This window comes from Dermochelys coriacea, chromosome 1, assembly GCF_009764565.3.
Source record: "Dermochelys coriacea isolate rDerCor1 chromosome 1, rDerCor1.pri.v4, whole genome shotgun sequence".
Taxonomy (NCBI): domain Eukaryota; kingdom Metazoa; phylum Chordata; order Testudines; family Dermochelyidae; genus Dermochelys; species Dermochelys coriacea.
The window spans coordinates 28,327,429-28,350,832 of NC_050068.2; the positions used below are offsets into that span (position 1 = coordinate 28,327,429).

A 23,404-nucleotide genomic window follows, 5' to 3' on the forward strand; every position below is an offset into this window, starting at 1 on the left:
GATCCATACACAACTTGAACAAGGTGCAATAATTAAGGGTTGGTCTATTTCCTCCCCCCGTTATGGCATGATCCCTGAAGCACTAAACAGCTGTTTGGGGCAGTCTTTCTGTGTTTGTACACACAGAGGTCCATGACTAGGGCTCGTAGGTGCTATGGCAATACAACTAATAAATAAAGGACATCAACAGCCAGTCTATTTCAGGAGAGCCACTGCCCTTGCAGAACAAAGGAGACCTGAGAGTCTCAGTTAACCAGCAAATACAATGATTATGTTGCTTTGGTTTAGTTGGGGCAAGAAAATCCACTTCTCAAGTTGTGTAGTAAGTATTGACTGTTTCTGTACTTCACATGTTGTTGTTGTTGTTATGCCCTAATCAGAATGGACATAATGAATAAAAAAAAAGTCAAGTTAGTAAGAAGGTGAACTGATATCAGCTTAAACCAATTGACAGGGAAAGGAAGGATCAGTAATACCTTTCCTATGCTGGGGATAAACTAAGCTGCCTCTCTATGAGTAGACTGGCCGTATACAAGCACTCCCTTATAGCCTGAGGTCACTATACAGTCACCCTGCCTCAGTTTCCCTTTTCAGCTCAGAACCTCTTACATCAAACTACCCAACCACTGATTCCATGACACGCCTCCTTAGGCTGAATTTATTCACATATTAATCTCAAAACTGCATTCTCAAATCTTTAACCTCTCAATTCTCCCAGTCTTTCCCCAGAGTCTCCCAAGCCTTTCCTGCTTGTAGCCTTTACCTGAAGGCTCCAGGTCCTTGCTAGAGCTTACTCACTCCAAGCTGTCACTGTAGCAATTCTCTGCAGTTTCCTGATGCTTTTTTATAAGAGAATCCACTCCTCCATCCCAGCTGGTTCTACTAATTTAGCCTCACAGCTCATCCTAGGTGTAGTACGGGGCTCACCAGCTCAAGCTCCTGTGCCTTAAAGGAGCAGGCCACCCTGTCACTGTGAAGGCCAATTCCATTTAAGGAGAGTAAGTGACTCAAAGAGTGATGCTATGGGGTCCCCACCTTTCTTCTGTTTTAATGGTTATGTAGTTAGCTCAACTTACAAGTAAAAAAGTAATTCTTCTGAATGCCAGTGCTGCAAATTCACCTTTGATCTGAAATGCACACAGTCTGGATCTGTGGATGAGGGGAAAGCAATGGACGTGTTGTTCCTTGACTTTAGCAAAGCTTTTGACACGGTCTCCCACAGTATTCTTGCCAGCAAGTTAAAGAAGTATGGGCTGGATGAATGGACTATAAGGTGGATAGAAAGTTGGCTAGATTGTCGGGCTCAAAGGGTAGTGATCAATGGCTCCATGTCTAGTTGGCAGCCGGTATCAAGTGGAGTGCCCCAAGGGTCGGTCCTCGATATCTTCATAAATGATCTGGAAGATGGTGTGGATTGCACCCACAGCAAGTTTGCAGATGACAATATACTGGGAGGAGAGGTAGATACGCTGAAGGGTAGGGATAGGATACAGAGAGCCCTAGACAAATTAGAGGATTGGGCCAAAAGAAATCTGCTGAGGTTCAACAAGGACAAGTGCAGAGTCCTGCACTTAGGATGGAAGAATCCCATGCACTGCTATAGAGTAGGGACCAAAAGGCTCGGCAGCAGTTCTGCAGAAAAGGACCTAGGGGTTACAGTGGACGAGAAGCTGGATATGAGTCAATGGTGTGCCCTTGTTGCCAAGAAGGCCAATGGCATTTTGGGCTGTATAAGTAGGGGAATTGCCAGCAGATCGAGGGACGTTCCCCTCTATTCTACATTGGTGAGGCCACATCTGGAGTACTGTGTCCAGTTTTGGGTCCCACACTACAAGAAGAATGTGGAAAAATTGGAAAGAGTCCAGCGGAAGGCAACAAAAATGATTAGGGGACTGGAATACATGACTTATGAGGAGAGGCTGAGGGAACTGGGATTGTTTAGTCTGTGGAAAAGAAGAATGAGGGGGGATTTGATAGCTGCTTTCAACTACCCTGAAAGGGGGTTGCAAAGAGGATGGATCTAGACTGTTCGCACTGGTAGCAGATGACAGAATAAGGAGTAATGGTCTCAAGTTGCAGTGGGGGAGGTTTAGGTTAGATATTAGGAAAAAATTTTCACTAGGAGGGTGGTGAAACACTGGACTGCGTTACCTAGGGAGGTGGTGGAATCTCCTTCCTTAGAAGTTTTTAAGGTCAGGCTTGACAAAGCCCTGCTGGGATGATTATTTGGGATTGGTCCTGCTTTGAGCAGGGGGTTGGACTAGATGACCTCCTGAGGTCCCTTCCAACCCTGATATCCTATGATTCTATGATTTTGCCATTGTCATCAGCAATAAAACTTCTGAATGCATGAAGTATCATGAGTTAGATACTCTTCTCTCATAGCTGTATTGCATCTTCAGTGCTAAGACTAAGATGGGACAGTATTGTGGTCACTGTTCTAACTATAATCCATGTGGTTATCTCAAAAACATTTAGCTGGAGAGAAGCACTGTAATACGTGTGCTTCAGTAAGGTGTAGTACACAGGAAAGCATTCTGTGCATTTTGCAGGCAAGATTTGCAAGGATAAATTTTCCAAAGCATCGTGTAGGATTTTAGCTGCACTGCTCTGGCAAGTCAATAAACTAACCAATTAATGATGAGATTGGTTGGCAAAAATTTTGGGCTCTGCTTTGGAAGGTCATTTAAAGATAACTAAAAAGTAAAGTGACCTTATGGGATTTAAGGTGTTGCCATAGAAACTGAAGGTAGTATTCAGTGAGTGGTCACGGCTTGTAATACCAGAATACAACACAAACAGAATTCCATAAGCCACAGCTCAAAGATGCCAGTTTAATTCTCTGAAATGCTTTGAGATCCTTGGGATGAAAAATGCTAAATGTAAGATGTTGACACCAATCTATAGGTATATATAGGTATACAGAAGAGTATACTGCACAATAGCCAGTGAAGCTAATGTATGTTACTGTGCGTTAGGCAAATATTGGCCTAACACACACAGTGTGATACTTGCTGGCAAGTTCCACACAATCTCACTTACAGCCTCCTGCCATCAAAATGCTGAATGGGCTCTGAGTGGAAGCCGGTCAGTTTCACTCCATAGTCAGTCACTGTGTACTGTACAGTGATACCCAATCTCAGTCATTCCCATGCCTTGCTGGGATGAAGGACAGGCAGATGCCATGTGGTAACCAAGGTCTCTTGTGTGGCAGCATGGAGCATTAACCAGAGGCCAAGAGGACTGACTTTTTCCTTTCCTGTGTAAAAAATCCATATACAAGTCTTATCTTTTGGGTTTAAGACATACCATGAGATAGTATATAGTTCTCACTGCTAGTAGCTAGAGGGAGTCACTTAGGGTTCTAAGCATCAAGTTATGGCTCCCTGGAACTGGGGGCATGTCTACACTCCAGTGTATGCCTAGGGTTCAAGCTCAGGCTCAACTCTAACCCCCACTTTCATTTACATACATGCTAGCAAGTCATGCTAACTTAGGGCTTGGACCTATGGTTCCAGGACACACAGGGTTTGAACCTGAGTTAAACTGGGACCCAGGGTTCAAGCCCTATTGCTTTGTAGTGTAGATGCAGCCCCACTAGACTCATGCTCTGGGAGTCCACCAAAAGTATCCTACAATCCAACTTTTTGTCTTCAGGGCAAAAAAAGTTTGGGGGATAGTCAAGTTTTCCTCACACTGTACCAGAAACAAAGGGCTAGAGTGGCCTCATTTTGGGAGGGTGCTAAGAAGACTGGGATAAGGTTGGTTGAACTCAGGCCTGAAAAATGCAGCATAGATGCTGGAGCCCCATGTTGGCAGCCAGGGTTCAATGATTCCTAACCTGGGGTTATAATTCCTAGGTTAACAAACTCAGCGTCTGCTATCTCGAGTTCTGCTAACCCTGGACTTTTTTTTTGTTTTAAACAAAGGATCCTACTAAAATCAGTGTATCACTTAAACAGAAGGTGCTAAACAGAAGGACACTAAAAATCCAATAGTATTTCTTTTGAAAGAGTGTTGGTATTGAGCACTAGCTAGCTGTTACCCTTCACTCCAGAAATAACTGCATTTTCAGTGCTACTACCCTGTGAAGCACACTGGGCTTTTTATACCTGCCAATTATTACAGGCTATTGTTATGTTTGCATCTCTCTTCATCTGCTATGACTTCAGTCACTTTTTCCTGTTGGGTATTTTTTTCTCCTTTGCTTAATACCAATTATTCCCCCCCCCAACTTTATGTAAATTGTCATTTAGTGTCAAAAGCACATCAGTTTCTCATGCTGTTACTTTAATTCTCAAACTTCAGTTTTTGGTCTAAGCCCTTTTCTCTTTCTCTGTTTTATAAACTGCCCTTTGTCTTCTTGATTAGAATCATAGAATATCAGGGTTGGAAGGGACCTCAGGAGGTCATCTAGTCCAACCTCCTGCTCAAAGCAGGACCAATCCCCAACTAAATCATCCCAGCCAGGGCTTTGTCAGCCTGACCTTAAAAACTTCTAAGGGGAGGAGATTCCACCACCTCCCTAGGTAACGCAGTCCAGTGTTCCACCACCCTCCTAGTGAAAAGGTTTTTGCCTAATTATCCAACCTAAACCTCCCCCACGGCAACTTAAGACCATTACTCCTTATTCTGTCATCTGCTACCAGTGCGAACAGTCTAGATCCATCCTCTTTGCAACCCCCTTTCAGGGTAGTTGAAAGCAGCTATCAAATCCCCCCTCATTCTTCTTTTCCACAGACTAAACAATCCCAGTTCCCTCAGCCTCTCCTCATAAGTCATGTGTTCCAGTCCCCTAATCATTTTTGTTGCCTTCCGCTGGACTCTTTCCAATTTTTCCACATTCTTCTTGTAGTGTGGGACCCAAAACTGGACACAGTACTCCAGATGTGGACTCATCAATGTAGAATAGAGGGGAATGTCCCTCGATCTGCTGGCAATTCCCCTACTTATACAGCCCAAAATGCCATTAGCCTTCTTGGCAACAAGGGCTCACTATTGACTCATATCCAGCTTCTCGTCCACTGTAACCCCTAGGTCCTTTTCTGCTGAACTGCTGCCGAGCCATTCGGTCCCTAGTCTGTAGCAGTGCATGGGATTCTTCCGTCCTAAGTGCAGGACTCTGCACTTGTCCTTGTTGAACATCAGTAGATTTCTTTTGGCCCAATCCTCTAATTTGCCTAGGGCCCTCTGTATCCTATCCCTATCCTCCAGTGTATCTACCTCTCTTCCCAGTTTAGTGTCATCTGCAAACTTGCTGAGGGTGCAATCCACACCATCCTCCAGATCATTTATGAAGATATCGAGGACCGACCCTTGGGGCACTCCACTTGATACCAGCTGCCAACTAGACATGGAGCCATTGATCACTACCCTTTAAGCCCGACAATCTAGCCAATCATTCAGTGGATGAGCACTCAAGGATGATAAGGCCATTGTGGAGAAACTTAATGAATTCTTGCATCAGTCTTCATGGTTGAGGCTGTGAGGACATTCCCAAACCTGAGCCATTCTTTTTAGGTGACAGATCTGAGAAATTGTCCCGATTGAGGTGTCAGAGGAGGTTTTGGAAGAAATGATAAACTAAATAGTAATAAGTCACCAGGACCAGATGGATTCACCCAAGAGTTCTGAAGACTACTAAATGTAGTCTGTAACCTATAATTTAAATCAGCTTCTGTACCAAATTACTGGAGGATAGCTAACATGACACCTTGTAGCGGAGTCGTATTGGAAAAACCTAGGAAGTGCTAAAGGCCACTCCCCCAGCCTAGCGGCAGGGACCACTGGACCCAGGGACCAACTGATTGCGAGGGACAACTAATGAAAAACAGGGAACGGAGTGAAGGTCAGAGGTTCAAAATAAGGATACCAGATGTGGACACTGAGCAGAGAACCCCAGGCAGTGCCCACTGCTCCTCAAAGCTGTCGAGGGAGCCAGCAGACGCTGCCCAGTGGAACTCTGCCCGGATGCGTGAAACTAGGGAGGAACGGAAATAGGCCCCACAGTCACAGAGCACCCCCTCGTTCAACATCCTCCTCCTGGTATTATAGATGGAGGCATTGGCCAGAGCCAGGAGGAGGTTGACGAGGAGGTCTCGCGACTTCGTGGGGCCATGGATAGGGTGTACAAAGAGGAACAAGTGCGGGGAGAAGTGCAGCCAGAACCTCAACAAGAGGTTCTGGAGAAGCCGGAATAGGGGCTGCAACCTGGCACATTCGAGATAGGCATGCACCAGGTTCTCCTTATGCCGCAAAAGGGGCAGTCTCAGGTGTAGGGGTGAACTGTGCCAGGTGCATGCCTGTGCTCATGGCTCCATGAAGGAGCCCCAACTAATGTCCCCGGTGGGCCGTGGGACCAAGGTGGAATAAAGGTTGGCCAGCAGGGCTCCTCACCCTCTTTAGGGGAAGATAGTCCCGCCATTTGGTGTCGAGGCGGACACGAGGGTGAGGAAATGCAATGTATGGAGCACGAGCGTGTACAGATGGTTTCTGGGCGCAGTTCGAAACCGGACCAGCTGCAGGGTATGCAGCTGGCTCAGAGTGTGGGAGTGGGTGGCTGGGGGGGGCTCGCAGAACAGGGTCCCAAGAAAAATGTCCGGAGGTCCGGGATGAGGGGTGGGTGGGGAACGCTCTCTCGCAGGACTTGCCGCAGGAAAGTGAAGAATCGGGTGACAAGGCGGCCTTCACCTCCTGGAGTACACGACTAGGGGTTGGAAGGGTGGAAAGCCCCATGCATTGTCCAAGCGCACGGGGCTCCACCCAATCCCCCCTGTTGTAGTCCAGGAGGTCTCCGACTCTGGTGGTTTCTGCCAGGACCAGACTCCGACACAAACCGAGGGAGACTCCGCCCACCTGCACATGTAGATCAAGGTTGTGTAGCAGGGGCTCCGTGAAGAGGTCCGCTCCCTCGGTGGCCACAAATGACCTGGTCACCGAAAAAAGCTTCCAGGTCCGGACGAGGTCCTGGTAGAAGACCAGCAGCTTGGAGAGGTCTCGCAGAAGGCCTCTCAGATGGAGAAAAAAGAGCTGCCAGTCATATCGGAGCCCTCGGAGTTTGGCGGAGGAAGGCGTGTGCCAACGTGCTCCACGCCAGACTACCTGCACCATAAAGGAACCTCTGCAGGGCCTGGAGGCAGAAGACATGGACTTGGCTGTGCAAGCAAACCAGGCCCTGTCCTCCCTCCTCCAGGGGAAGACTCAGAGCCCCTGCAGAGACCCAGTGCAGCGCTGGCCAGAAGAACTCCAGAGCCATCCTCTGGATCCTGGCCAGGATCCTCGGGGCTGGGCTCTGGGTGTTGAGTCGGTGCCAGAGCATGGACAGGACCAATTGGTTCAACACCAGTACCCTCCCTTGCAGGGAGAGACACCAGAACAGTCCTGTCCATCTCCGCAGCTGCTCACCCACCCTGGCCTCCAAATCCTGCCAGTTCTCTGGCAGAGAAGGATGTATGGCGGATAGATAAACGCAAAGATAGAGCAACGGACCTGCGCTCCACCGGATGGCTTGAAGCGTGGGTGGGAGGGAGTTTGCCTGTCCCTGACCAGCAGGCCAGAGCTCTTGACCCAGTTGACCTGGGCGGAGGAGGCTGCCAAGTAAACAGCCTGGCAGGCCTCCACCTGCGCAGCTCCGGCCCCCAAAACGCCAACCCCATCAAACTCCGACGGAGGAGACGGAGGAAGGGCTCGATCGCTAGAGCATACAGCTGGCCCGAGAGGGGGCACCCCCGCTGTGCTCCCCGCCTGAAGCTGACCGGCTTGGTCAGGGTCCAGTTGAGCCTGACCAGACACTCTGTGTCGGCGTACAGCATCTGGAGAAAGCCCACAAACTAGGTCCCAAGGCTGAATGCCTGCAGGGTGCCCAGGAGATACCCGTGGTCCACCCTGTTGAACGCCTTCTCCTGGTCCAGGGACAGGACGGCAAACGACAGACCATCCTTACACCCCAGCTCCAAGAGGTCCCAGACCAAATACAAGTTGTCAAAAATGGTCCGGCCCGGGATGGCGTAGGTCTGGTCGGGATGGACCATGTCCACTAGCACGGACCCCAGCCGCAGCAAGATGGCCTTCACTACAACCTTGTAGTCCATGCTGAGGAGCGAGAAGGGACACCAATTCCGTAAGTCGCGGAGGTCCCCCTTCTTCGGCAATAAGGTGATCACAGCTCACCTGCACAAGAGAGGGTCCCTCTCCACTCTCCCAGTCCCTCTCCCGGTCCCTCTTCCCTCCCCCAAAAGGCCCTTCACAGCCCGGAGGACATGGTGGAAGTCCCCCCCCCAGCGCTGGAGGGCAAGCTGCACCTTGCCCTTTGAGCCACGGGTGTCCAGCAGGAAATGGCACAGCTCTTCCCTCAGCGCAGAGGGGGACGCAGCAGCCAACCCGCTGCTGTCCTCCAGTGAGGCCCCTAAATGATCTTCATGGCCTACAGAGATGGGCAGGCATGGAGCGGAACCCTGGTGCTGTTGCGCCGGGCAGCCCGTCCCCATCCCCGGCACAGGAGGGGGTGGCGGAGAGACTGACCTCTTCCTCCTGTAGTGGGGTGGTCACCTGCTCTTGCCCTGAAGGGCTTGAAATCAGCCCTGGAGAGGGCTGCGGCTGTGAGAGGGCTGCTGTTAGGGAAAACAGCAAGCCTCAGCTGATTGGGGAAACAGCCACAGCTGCGGCCACGCCCCAGTCAGGGCCCAGCTGGCCTTTATAAGTGGGCAGTGGGCCAAGAGGACATAGTCTTTCTCTAGATGTTGAGAGGGAGGGGCCTGACTGCTGGGAGCTGAGCATGGCTGTGGAAAGGCCAGAGGAGCTGGGGAGCTCCACCTGAGAAACCCCCAGGCTAGGTTTCAGAGTAGCAGCCGTGTTAGTCTGTATTCGCAAAAAGAAAAGGAGTACTTGTGGCACCTTAGAGACTAACAAATTTATTAGAGCATAAGCTTTCGTGAGCTACAGCTCACTTCATCGGATGCATTTGGTGGAAAAAACAGAGGGGAGATTGATATACACACCAAGGCTAGGGTAGGCAGAAGCAGCAGGTCCAGACCCTCCTTGTCGATGATGAGTGGCAATTATACTGCAGTCTGCCCCAGGGAGTGGGAGCTAGATGGTGACTGGCAGTAGCCAAAGACTGAGGTGAGGTGGGGATAGGGGGTCGGGGGGGGGGGGTCCCTGGGGAGGGGAGACCCAGATCTGTGGAGGTACTGCCGGGGGCAGCACCCCGGCGTGAAAGGGGTACAGTAGTCCAGGAGGGATGCAGGGCCCAGTGGCAAGTGGGATACCAGCCTGCAGAGGGTGCTCCGGAGGCTGGAAATGCTAATTCCCTGGACGACCAGCAGGAGGCGCGGCAGGGGTGAGTCCTGCCCTGCTACACACCTATTTTTAAAAAGGGCTCCAGAGGTGACTCCGGCAATTACAAGCCAGTAAGCCTGACTTCAGTTCTGGGCAAACTGGTTGAAATTATAGTAAAGAACAAAATTGTCAGACACCTAGATTAACATAATTTGTTGGGGAATAGTCAACATGGTTTTTATAAAGGGAAATCATGCCTTACCAGTGTACTAGAATTCTTGAGGGGGTCAACAAGCATGTGGACAAGGGGGAATCCAGTGGATATAGTGTATTTAGATTTTCAGAAAGCCTTTGACAAGGTCCCTCACCAAAGACTCTTAAGCAAAGTAAGCAGTCAAGGGATAAGAGATAAGGTTCTTTTACGGATTGGTAACTGGTTAAAAGTTAGGAAACAAAGGATAGGAATAAATTATCAGTTTTCAGAATGGAGAGAGGTAAATAGTGGTGTCCCCCAGGGGTCTGTTCTGGGCCCAGTCCTATTTAACATATTCATAAATGATCTGGAAAAAGGGGTAAACAGTGAGGTGGCAAAATTTGCAGATGATACAAAACTACTCAAGATAGTTAAGTCCCAGGCAGACTGTGAAGAGCTACAAAATGATCTCTCAAAACTGGGTGACTGGGCAATAAAATGGCATATGAAATTCAATGTTGATAAATGCAAAGTAATGCACATGGGAAAACTATACATATAAAACGATGGGGTCTAAATTAGCTGTTACTACTCAAGAAAGAGATCTTGGAATCACTGTGAATAGTTCTCTGAAAACATCCACTCAATGTGCAGCAGCAGTTAAAAAAGCGAACAGAATGCTGGGAATTGTTAAGAAAGGGATAGATAATAAGACAGAAAATATCATATTGCTTCTATATAAATCCATGGTACACCCACATCTTGAATACTGCATGCAGATATGGTCACCCCACCTCAAAAATATATATTGGAATTGAAAAAAGTTCAGAAAAGGGCAACAAAATGATTAGGCGTATGGAATGGCTGCCATATGAGGAGAGATTAATAAGACTGGGACTTTTCAGCTTGGACAAGAGACGACTAAGGGGGGATATGATCAAGGCCTATAAAATCATGACTCGTGTGGAGAAAGTAAATAAGGAAGTATTATTTACTCCTTCTCATAACACAAGAACTAGGGGCCACCATATGAAATTAATAGGTAGCAGGTTTAAAAAAAACAAAAGGAAGTATTTTTTCACAACGCACAGTCAACTGTGGAACTCCTTGCCAGAGGATGTTGTGAAGGCCAAGACTATAACAGGGTTCAAAAAAGAACTAGATAAGTTCATGGAGGATAGGTCCATCAGTGGCTACTAGCCCGGATGGGCAGGGATGGTGTCCCTAGCTTCTGTTTGCCAGAAGCTGGAAATGGGTGACAGGAGATGGATCACTTGATGATTACTTGCTCTGTTCATTCCCTTTGGGGCACCTGCCATTGGCCACTGTCAGAGGACAGGATACTGGGTAAGATGGACCTTTGGTCTGACCTAGTATGGCCACTCTTATGTTCTTATGTCACACAAAACATGTTTAAAGAATTCAAATATGAATTTTCTAGGTCAATTTTTAGGAAGATTGAGATGATCCTGGTGTCTGAAATACCACTCTCTCTAATGCTGTTGGCTATGTCTAAGAACTACGGGCTTGATTCCCATTTACACAAAGGTCCCTTTTCACTACCAGTGTGCAAAGTAGCCTGAGGGCAGGTCTACACCAGAAGTGCTACATCTGTGCAGCTGCGCTGCCGTAGCGCGTCTGATGAAGATGCTCTATGCCAATGGAAGAGCGCTCTCCCCTCGGCATAATTAATTCACTTCTGCGAGAGACATAGTGCTGGTGTGGGCAATACTTAGGTTGCTGTAACTTGTGTTGCTCGGGGTGCGTGTGTCTTTTTAACATCCGTGGATGGTATGTTAGATTGACTTAAGCGGTAATGTAGACCTGCCCTTAGTGTAAATGAGAATCAGGGCCCTGCATATTCACTGCGGTTCAAGTACAGAGTGTAAGTCATGTTTTATTAGCGCTTTAAAGAGCATCTAAATTAGAAGCCTGTTCATGGGTAAATCCGTTTGAACTTATTCATTCCAAATAGTTCAGCCGACTCCAGTTATCACTGAATCAGCAGGTTGAACTAGCGAAAATCAGGAAACCCAGGCCACTACCTACTTGCAGAAAGCCCAGAATTACTATTCTCCAGCATTTGAACTTGCAGTGAACTGCCTGCTGATAAGTTTCATCTTCATTACAGGATAATATACCGTGTAAGTGTAAATCAGTAATTAGATGTTAGTGCTCTTGAAATGTGATTTATTAGGAGGAAGCTAAGTTCTAGTAAAACAAATATATTGTTAGAATGTTGACAGAACTCTAGTAGTATATATATTTGAGGAGTGAGTTCCTAATGAAATTGGATACTTTAACTAGATCTCTAGCTCAAGACTTACTTGACATTTAATTATACGAATTACATTTTTAGGCTGGCAAATTCAGGCAAACTTGGGTGAGAAGTACTATGTGAAAAATTGAATAGAGAAGAGAGATTCTAATATCAGTAATTTATTCATTTATTTATCTTGGCAATCTGGCTGTTTCAGCGGCCCAAATACACTCTAGGTAAAGCTGATATTAAAAGTGATACAACCTTTTATCTAAATTTTATAAATGCTATCAAGTGACACCACTGTGATCTACTTTGTGCCTTTCAAAATTGGGTATATCAAAATCAAAGAAAATTGCAGTGAATAATATTCCAGTGCTAGTTGTGGTTATTCATTCAGGTATTTACTGGGCTATCATCTTCAGCATTCATTCTGAATGAAAGCCTTGAGATTTAAAACTGTTCTAAACAAATTGAAATTTTAATCAAACTATGCTTAGATTATTCAAAACTGAATCATTTTAGTTAAAATATTTGTTGCATCTTAAGTTCTTTCCTGGATATTATAGAGAAACAGGAGGGGTGACAAATTTTTTTTTGTATTCAAATTCTTTAGTTTTGGCTAGTTTAAAATCAAACTGACCTGAAGCTTGTTGTATAATTTTACGACTTGGATGCAATTTGTTAGACAGGAAGTGTGAGTCTCTTAAGTACGTTATAGCTTGCCAAAAAAACCCAACTTTCAGTTGTTTAAAATTGATATGATTTGCCAAGCCTCAGAGTAAAAAAAAAAAAAACCTGGTTTTAGACAGTGTTATTTTGTAGGCAGATAGTCCTGCTTTTGAACTAAACCCCAGCTAATGCCTTAACTGCTGCCAAATGTGCCTGGTCTGTCTGGCAGGCAGAATACACATGGTATATGGCCCAAAATACCAGATACACCCTGATGGCCCACTGATGGTCATTGGCTACATCTCCACTCAAATGGGAGGTGTAATTTCCAGCTTGGGCTAACATACATGCACTAGCTTTGACTCAGGTAGCATGCTGAAAATTGAATTGTAGCCACAGTGGTTTGGGCAATGGGACAGTCTAACTGCCCTGAGTACTATCTAGGAGGGTTGTACTTGTGGCAGCCATCTGGCTGCACTAGCCATCCTGAGCATAATCCCATTAGGACCCTGTAGCAGGGCAGCTCCTGGGAAAAGGAGTGAGGGCAGCTGAGGGAGGCTGGCTGGGGAGTTGGCCACCGCTGGCCCTGATGAGGGCTGTGAGTAAGGAGCTGTGTGAGTCTCACTCCAGACCTGGAGTGGAAGGACCTAGCTGCCGGGGAGATACAGGGTATCTTCGACAGAGCAGTGCTGGGGAAGGGGCAGGCTGTGCTGTGGAGCTCAGGCCTGGCTACCTCCCTGGCTGAGGCTTAGCAGGAAGGCCTAAGGAGGTACGGGGCTGCAGGGAGACAGCTGGGGTTAAAAAGGCAGCAGGTCCAGCCCCTTGCCAATTATGAGTGGCCATTACAGACTGCAGTTTGCCCCAGGAAAGGGAGCTAGATGACTGGCAGTAGCCACTGAGGCAAGATGGGCATTGGCAGCCCCAAGATAAGGGGCCTGAAGTACAGTGGTGGAGATTGATGAGGAAGCAGGTACCAGTAGGGAGATACTGGCCAGCAGGAGGCGCTCTGAGGCTGGACTGAGCTACTTCCCAGACTGACCAGAAGGAGGTGCTGTGATGGTGAGTGTTCGACCTGTTATAGACCCCATGTAGGTACTCAGGACAGCTAGACTGTCCAGTGGCTCACACTGCTGTGACCACACTGATTTTTAACATGCTAGCTCTGTCAGCCAGAGCTGGAAATTGCACCTTCTGGAATTTAGATGTACCCATTGAAAGGAAGGGTAGTCGAATGGTTAGGGCACCAGCCCAGGACTTGAGAACTGGTTTGAGTTTCCTGCTCTGTCACAAACTTCTTGTGTGACCTTGTCAAGTCAGTTAGTCTATGTCCTGTTTTCCCATCTGGGAAATAGGGCCAATAGTAATGCCCTACCTCACAGGGGAGGAGTTGAGGATAAGTTCCCAAAGACGGTGAGGTGCTCAGCTACTGAGTCTGAGAATGTGCCCTAGATTAACAATTGTTACTGTAATATTGCGTCCACATTTTTAAAAAAGTTGAGAATTGGAGAGGGTGCGAGAGAGTTAAAATTATCTAAGGGCTGGAAAAAGCTACCAGCGAAAGACTTTAAGAGCTCACTGCTGCATGTTCCTCTGGGCTGGCCAGCTCTGCTGATGGGTGCAGAAGGGGGGCAGGGTCTTCTCACTACTCCAGGGTATGTTGTGTCCTAAGATGTGGCCCAGCACAATTGCAGTTACTGAGAAGGATTGTCTGCCAGATGTGAGAGGAAGGACGGATTCCCTGAGAAGGGCACTTTAGGGAATAGGTGGGCAGGCAAAGAGCCAATAATCCCAATATTTAAGTTCATTGCAGTGATGAGGCCTCTTGGCAGGCCTGGCAGCAGCAGTCACTGGGGGTGATGTCAGTCCTGTCCTAAAAAACTCCGGCTGGATACACAGGGCACAGAGTAAAAATTATTTGAATCATGAAGACCAAAACAGAAAATACCAGGTTTGGACTTCAGCTCTTTGAAGTTACAAAGAATAGTGCAAGCAGTAGGAAATGGAGGGAAAAATAAAGAAACTAGAGAGCTGAAGTAAAGAAATGGGACTCTAAGGATTCAGTCAAAGGGATCTGCAGCTCACGGCAATCGGAGAACAAGGCCTCCGACAAGTCCCTATTCAGAGATCATGTCTTACTACAGTGGCCTGGCCCCTTTTGGAGCTAGTACAACCCCTCAATTGAAAGATGTGCATGGCGGGAGTGGTGCTTTGAAATACCTGGAAGGAGTGTTGAGTTCATATGGGGTGTGGAAACCATGCTAAGTGCACGTTTATTTGCTAGGAGGGTGCTATTCTTACTATTCACATTCCTAACATGGGTTTCAGAGTAGCAGCCGTATTAGTCTGTATTCGCAAAAAGAAAAGGAGTACTTGTGGCACCTTAGAGACTAACAAATTATTAGAGCATAAGCTTTCGTGAGCTACAGCTCACTTCATCGGATGCATTGAGCTGTAGCTCACGAAAGCTTATGCTCTAATAAATTTGTTAGTCTCTAAGGTGCCACAAGTACTCCTTTTCTTTATTCCTAACATGGAAGCAGACTTGTCTGCTCTACTGGTCCCCCTCCCCCTGAAGACAACAGGCTTTTGTTCCTTTCTGTAGGGAAACTTAAGCAACTGAAGTGAGTTCAATGCTCTATGTGGGGCGATTGTATGGATTTCTCAATAGCTAGTAGTTCAATAGTAGGATAGAGTAAAGTCCCATTCCTTTTCTTGGCTAGCTCCATTTTCTATTCAGTCTGGATCCCAGGCACGCCATCAAAACACTGTTTAGTTTCTTCAGTTCTGTCATTTCCCAATTTGAAATCAGGTGGCCCCATACCCTGGCAGTAATGGTGGTGCCTCCCTTATAAGCTTTAGATTGGTGGATGGGACACTTATGTGATAGAGAGGGGATTTGAACTTGCACTTCCAAATTGCAGGGAAGTACCCTAGCCACTAGGCTATGGGATAGTCTGTTATGGGGTTTTTCTCAGTCTCTCCCCTTGAATCTGTTCTGCTTTTCAAAGGTGATTTAGGTTGGACAGCATTAGAAAGTTCTCTCTAATAACTATAGTTAAGCACTGCAGTAGTTTACTTGGAGAGGTTGTGGAATCCTCATCACTGGGCATCTTTAAGAACAAGTTAGACAAACACCTATCAGGGATGGTCTAGGTATACTTAATCCATCCTCAGTGGGGCAGGGGGCAGGGGAGGGACTAGATGACCTCTTGAGGTCCTTTTTAACCCTACATTTCTATCATTCTGCCATTCAAAGGTTGTGGGAAATACATACACAGGACAAATTAGGTAATATCTTTCTCAATGACTCGAAGATAAATATCAGCATAGCTGAGATCACAGCACTTGCTTCTTCCTGAATAGAAACCAATATTTTAAATCATATAGACAGTCATTCTTAGCAATATCTGAGTAAACAAAAGTGACTATGTGTAATAAGGCAGCCTTGGCAAACTCCCTTCCTGACCCCTAGGTCCACTTTTGTGCTGCCCTTGCTCTCCTTGCTGCTTTCTTGTCACAATAAGTATGCATAGCCGGTTAACCAGCTCCATGTCCCCAATTAGTGTTTTATAGGACAAACCATTCAAACCACCTGTTTTGTTGTTTACTATAGCCCACAGCAGCTGTTTGTGTTCTCTGCTTGCCCCTCCCACATTAACATTTTCAGACTGAGTATCTGATCTTGCCATGTTATTCTAGTAGGATTTTTTAAGCTTCTGTTTTCTTTCTCCCTCATTCTGCTGATGCATTGCTATTGACTTTAGTGGGCACTGGCTGGGAGCTGATGTGAAGGTTTAATCCATTGAGCCATCCAGAATCCCCACTGCCTTCATCCACACAGGGAATCGGAGCAGGCACAATATTACTTCCAGGAGCCATCTATTGATTTTTGTTGACAACACTTTCTATTTCCGTGCTCAGTGTTGACTGTTCTGATTTAGTAGAAGCCAAAAATCCCAGACAAGGTTTTTGTTAAAGGTTATTGCACTTCCATTATTTCTTCACGACATCCATATCTATCAAGACTCAAAATGGTGTTAAATATTGACTTGAACAGAGAGATTTGGAATTGCTGCTACTCAGGTTTTTCACACAGCTCATCTTTGTCAATGTGCCTCCTTGGCTCATCTCATTAGGGTTCAGTTAAACATACTATATTCCATTCTTTCTGCCATACTGTAAAGTCTTTGCTTTCTCCTTTCTTATTTTTGCAAGCCAAATCCCAGACTTAACAACTGATATAAAGAGCTGCACAAAGGAAACCATTTGTAGTGCACACAAACAAGTAGTTTTATTGGTCCTGAAAAACCCAGGAGCTATGCTACATATTCTTGAGCACCATCTACCAGTACTTCCTCTAGTAATGATTTACATGTATGCAGATGTCTTTCATAACACAGAGTTCCTAGTTCTGGATTCCTCCCCACCCCATCCTGATTAGTTTTTAACATTTCAGCAGAAGCTTTGTCTCTTCAGAGCGTCCTGAAGTAGTATTTTTCCCTGGCACCGAACATGCAGATGAGAACAGAGGTTGTGGACCAGAAAGTAAGAGCTCCGTGTTCCACAAGGAATGTGAACAGATAAGGCTAGCTCTATTTATAGTAGGATAGCAACCAAAGGCACCAATCAACCTGATTGTGTTAGGTGTGATTAAAAACATAGTTCCCTGCCCCAAAGAGGTGACAATTTAAGAGCAGCATACTAGTACAAAGGATGGGTGGGGGGGAAGGGAGATAGATCTTTCAATCCCCCCTGCCCCACTACCACCACCAAATGTGTGCGGGATATATTTTGTGTGCCTCACCTTTTCTCATTTGTCCTTCAGTTTAGGCATTATGGGGGAAATTAATCCCTGTGCTGGTGATAGGGGAGGGAAGGTTGCCCCCCATTGCAGTCTATGGCTGATTTAAACTGAGATCCCCACCATCATAGCACTTATGAAGTTTGTAGCAACAGAAACTTACAAGGATTAAGGGCTGACCCAGTCAAGTGGGCCCCTGCCCCAGATCTGTTCTCTTTGGCCTGTTCCCAAAACCCTTGGCCTGGAATGCCTCAGCCCACCACAGAGGTTCAGCAGAGGCAGCACAGAGCTGATTCTGCATTTGGGATAATGGTCCTTTACTCTGGTGAGGAGACAGAAACCTGTCCTACACAGCCAGCACAAAAAGGCTGAAAGGCCGTTATAAATATGGCCCTATATATTAGTTGAAATGGGTCTTGGTAAGAGGTATGTTAAAGGGCTTGGTTCTGGAGTGAAACCAGTTTTATACTGTTTTATTAATTTAAAGGGATTTATTCATGGTTTATTTGAGGGAAAGAGAGATCAGAGTCAGGTTCAAGGTGTGCAGCAGAGCTGTTTGTTTTCAGCAGCACATTGGCGCCATCTCAGATTGGTCAAGGAAGTGTCTTTATATTGGTGGAATTTCACTGCAATCTGTGTAAGCCAACTGCAAAAGCAAGATCATGCAGTGCTGTGTCTTACATTCTCTTGCTCTGTTTCACTGACACTAGTGCCATTACTTCTGGCTTATACTGTATAACTATGAATAGAAATTAAACTTACTTATGCACTGAGTATAAAAGATTAAGTCCTGTCTTATAGCACCCATATCCTACCAGACCAGGTTGGGCACCTACTGAGCCAGCTCACTCCCTGGGGCAATTTTGTCTGAGCTCTATCGGGGAATCCATTTCCAGCAGGGTTAGTTGTTTTATTTTAAGCCTTCTTAACAAGAAGAATCAGAACTTCAGACTCTTCCCTCAAAGTCTGTGCAGGACAAGTCTGTCTCTCACACTCATAACTTAAGCAACCCCAAATGTCCTGGCTCTTACCTCAGAGCCTCAGCAATAAAGAACTTCACATGCTCTCCATTTTGTCCATTAGGTTTCTCAAGTAATTCCTTTCTACAGTAACTCTAACAGTCCATTAGGAGCCTGGCATCCCACAGCTTTCTGGGGGTGTTACAATTTCCCTCTTTATTTCCTGCTGCCCTTTTTTTACAAAGCTCAGCTAATTAAGTCCAAGCACTTTCTCAGGTGCAGCAGACAGGGCTAATCAGCTGGCTGCTTGCCTCTAACCCAAAGGACTGGTTATCCCTTATACCGTCAGTATATTAATGAGGTTTATTAATTGTGCAGATTACAATTCTGCAAGTGACATCACAGTTTACTGAAAACATTAAAGCCCATCTGACTTCAGCAGACATGGAGTTTTAGGACTCCCCTCTAAGAGGGTTTCTCCGTAGTACAGTCTTTTAAAAACATTTCCACTGGCGCTACAGTGTGGTAGGTGAGTCAGGTCACCCCTCAGATTGGAAGTTCAGTCTTTGATATGTGTTCTTCAGAAGCTGTCTGGGAGAAGAGGTGAGTGAATATGGGTTATTATACTTGGGAGATGTTAAGATGAGGAAATCTGTCTATCAAGGCTCTTACAAGGTTATCTACAGCTGTGTACACCATATGCCATGCTTTTATTTATGGAACTATAGAGACACTCACAAAGTGCTAGGTTGGGACAGATTTTTTTTCCCCTTCAAGATAAAAATCTCTCACATTTAGACTGGAAGTGAGAATGTTTAAGCTGTTGATATTTGCACTGGGGCTGCCACATCTGCAACTGGGACTTCTCAGAATCTCTGATGAAAGAACAGGCAGATGGAATTCTAACCTTTTACAAAGGGTGCATTAAGCAAAACAAATGGGAATTAGATTAGTACAGCCATTTACTTAGAAGTTTTGTCTGAGAAAAGGTAAAGTTCAGACCCTGCTTTATTTAAGAAGCCTAGTGTTTGTCCTTTTTGGTATTTACTCTATTTTGGGGGGCAGAAGGGAAGGAATAGGGGTTTCAGTGTGTTTAGTGAGATATAAAGTCATACCTTGCATCAGCTGCAGATGGGCAAATGTTAGCATAGAATCTTGGAGTATGATCATTTGTAGAGAACCTTAACAACAAAGGAAAAGGCCTTCACAGGAAGTAGAACAGTTGAGTCAGTTCTCTTGATGATTTGTTCATTTGAGTCAGTTACAACAGACCAACTTCTTGTGCCTTAATGGTATTTTTCTCTTGGGCTTGATCCTGAACTGTTACTCATGGAAGGCTCCAATGATTTCATTGGGAGTTTTACCTGAGTAAGGAATGGAAGAAGAGACCCTTACTTGGAGTCAAATAGAAGTACAGCTATCTTGTCTTGTTATGCAGTAACAACAATAAACATTTTAAAACTACAAAAAGTAGAATTTTTAGAAACTAACTAGATAGTGAGGGAATGAACCGAATGAAAAATTTTGCATGAACAACCTGCCATTAAACATTGGTGTTAGGCATACATCTCTTCTGCCACATATTAACCAATCAGAATCACTCTGGATTTACACAAATGAGAAGAAGCAGGCTCCTTGATGTCATAACTTAGAGGTAAAACAAAATGCAGGGGAAACTCTATACAGATGCCACTTCCAGGAGAGGAATCTTGACAAGGTATACCTGCGTGCTAGGAAATCTGATTTTTTTTTTTAAAGTCCTCTTCTGGTCCAATGATGGTGCTGATGTGTAGCTGATTCGGCTAGAGGAAAAAAAAACAACCAAACTTCACTAGTGTTTGTTATACTAAAGTTATTCACAGTAGGTTTTAAAAAATCCAGAGAATACATTTCCTTGCACTACATTATTGTATATCTACTGGCATGATTGTTGTTTGCCACCTCCATGATGAATGATACATTACACACATGCAACTTGGTGCTCTATGACCCAAAGAATGGGGGAGCGATAAATAATGACACCAATATGCATTTTAGTACGGCCAAATGAAAAATCATACATTAGGGACAAACAATGCAATTCATGCTTACAGGATGGGGGACTCTATGCTGAGAATCAGTGACTCTGAAAAAGGACTTGGGGGAACCAAGGTGAATAATCAGCTGAACATGAGCTTCCAGTGTGACTCTGTTGCCAAAGGGGTGGTTATATTAGTTCTGTGTTTTTTGTACTTGTGCAATTGCTACAGGAATACTGGTTTCAGAGTAGCAGCCGTGTTAGTCTGTATTCGCAAAAAGAAAAGGAGTACTTGTGGCACCTTAGAGACTAACAAATTTATTAGAGCATAAGCTTTCGTGAAGTGAGCTGTAGCTCACGAAAGCTTATGCTCTAATAAATTTGTTAGTCTCTAAGGTGCCACAAGTGCTCCTTTTCTTTTTACAGGAATACTGTGTCTAGTTCTGGTGTGTGCAGTGTAGTTGCAGCTGTGTCAGTCTCAGACTATTAAAGAGACAAGGTGAATGAGGTAATATCTTTTATTGGTGAGAGATACAAGTTTTTGAGCCATACAGAGCTCTTCTTCAGGTCTGGGAGAAGTACTCCAAGCGTCCCTGCAAAATGCAAGATGGAACAGATTGTTTCACATAAATAATTAGCACATATTGTAAGGGACCTATGACTGCAGAGGTGTTAATAGTAATAGGTCACTACCTTGAATGATCCCATACAATGTGTGCTAACTACTTATGCTAAACAATCTGTTCCACCTTGCATTTTGCTTTGACTCTGGGAGTATCTTTCCCAGATCTGAAGAAGAGGTCTGTGTGGCTCAAAAACTTGTCTCTCTCATCAGGCGAAGTTGGTTAAATAAAAGTGATCACTTCATACACCTTCTCTCTCTAGTTCTGGTGTCCGCAGTTCAAGAAGGACATTGATAAATTGGAGAGAGAGTTAAGAGAAGAGCCATGAGAATGATTGATTAAAAGAGTGGAAAAAAAGCCATACAGTGAAAGACTCAAGAAGGAGTTTCCATTTGTTTATCTTAACAAACAAAATGTTAAGGGGTTAGTTGATCAGTCTACATGTACCTTTATGGGGAATATATCTGATAACAGAGGGCTGTTCTATCTAACAGACAAAAGTATAACAAGATCCAATAACAATGGGATGTTTTTCTAAAAGATATGCTCTTGTTCAAACAGGAATTAATTGAGGGAAGTCCACTAATGGAAATTATACAAAATGTATAGACAGTAAACCCCAAAGCTGTTGGCTTTTACTGGGATCCTCACATACACCATTGTGTCACTAATAGATAGGAAATGTTGTGATATTTTTGTTTGCCACTCACCTAGCTGTGTCTCAGGATCCCAACAAGGGCAGTCAGGGCCAGAGTCAGAGCAGAGGGAAACCTGAGGTTAGAAATAGCCAAGGAGTTTTGTAGTCAGGTCCAAGTCAGTTTTCAGGGTCCAAGTCAGGAGGCAAAATCCAAATCAAGACAGTTAGAGCATGCAGCACAAATGGTTGTGGCAGCTGCAAAAGATCTATTACCTGGACACTTCCTGGAATGTCCCTTTGATTTATATAGGGTAGGGAGCCAATCAGGAGCCGTGGAGCTGCAGTCTGTCAAACTGTTGAGCAGAACTTCCCATGGTCTGTGTCCACAGCATGTCATGGAAAGTGGAGTTCAAACTAGTTGCAGCTGCTGCTGGATGGCAGCCTGGGGATACCAACTACCTGGTAGCACTACAGGTCTAGGTTCTAACCCTATGGGGCCTTACATTTTCCCCACCCCGTGCTGGTCGGGGTTTGTCAGGATGGGCCTCATAGAAGGCTGCCATGAGGTTGGGGGCACGGACTTGGAATGTGAGCTCCCAGTATTGCTCTTTTGGGCCATAGCCCTCCCAGTCTATGCGAGTCAGGGGGCATCAGAGTTTGGTCTGACATTTATGAAAACGAAAAATTGTTTCTGTAAATAAATGCAGATTAAACATGGAACTCAACAATTATAGGGAGGCTTTAAAAGTTTGTGTGTGTGAGTATAAATGTCCCCCCCCAACTCCACAAATGTAAAATTATTATTCTTAACTGTCAGTGCAACTTCTTCTTTGGAGCCACACATCCAGTGCATGAACTGTCTTTTTTCATTTGTAGCTGCCACACTGTAGCAAAAGAAAACAAACTCTGTGTGATCACAAATGTGTCCATAATTCATTATAACCCATTTTAAGCCAGAAGGTAATAACAAGGAAAATGACTAATACTTGAATAGCTTGCTGTATATACAAACAATGCAATAATTGCTTCTCTGATAGAGCAAAAGATCATAAAAGTGTTTCACAACATTCCTTAATTGTACCAAAAATTGAAAACTAAGACTTTATTGCAGAAAAAGAAAGCATTAATCTGTCTGAGAGCAGTTTTGTGGATAATGTTCCGGGGAGGTGCCGTCATAATTACTTATGTTTAATAGGTTTCTGGGTTGTGGCACCAAATATGGTGGAAAGGGTGGTATGGTGGTTATTTATTAGCCTGAACACACTGTGTTCCGGTACATCCCACATTTAATAAAACTTGCAGAATTGCATTTGCAGCATATTTGTTTGTGTTCCTTTTAACATGAAACAGCTTCAGCTACTCAGATGTAATGCATGGATAGCAGAGGTGGGAAATCATTCCCAGATTGTCATGAATCACATACATGCAGTAGCTTATGAAAGTGAAGCTTTCCACTAAAAGCCTATTAGCAACAGGTTGGATCATACAAGTAATGCACAAAGTGTGGTGATAATGGGACTCAGACAGCCAATCGAGAACATAAAGAGATGGGGACAGAAAGAGGAGGAGGATGTGGTGCAGCATTTGAAGGGAAGCTTGTAAATAGTGTTGCAATAAGAATAGGAGATAGGCAGAAGATAACGAGGTGGGATAATTTGAGATAAACTCTGAGCATATCATAACCAAGACACATCCTGAATGTAGAGGAGGACTGCCATATTTAATGTGATCAGCTGGTTAACCTAGGGTAGACCACGACTAGCTGACACAATATTAAACACGTTAGTTAACGTGTTGTAACATAAGATCGTCTACTATAGCCTTGAGTATATTGTCTATACAAGCCTTGAGCATGGTCTCTTGGCAAGACATTCTGGACTGGGTAGTCTCAAATAAGGCAAGTCTTGTCTATAATGATTGCAAAGTTGTATTCAGCATAATGAAACGATGGAGAAGCCTTGATGAG

The 23,404-nt window shown here is 45.1% G+C and overlaps 1 long non-coding RNA gene across 1 annotated transcript; it reads right to left on the minus strand.

Annotated features, from left to right (window-relative positions):
- Positions 1–17,659: 17,659 nt before the first annotated feature.
- Positions 17,660–21,717, minus strand: LOC119842720. The gene is made up of 3 exons (XR_005288795.2): positions 21,512–21,717; positions 19,885–19,963; positions 17,660–19,525 (listed from the first exon to the last, which is right to left on the minus strand). It is a non-coding gene; the product is annotated as an uncharacterized LOC119842720 (long non-coding RNA).
- Between the last annotated feature and the right edge of the window lie 1,687 nt (positions 21,718–23,404).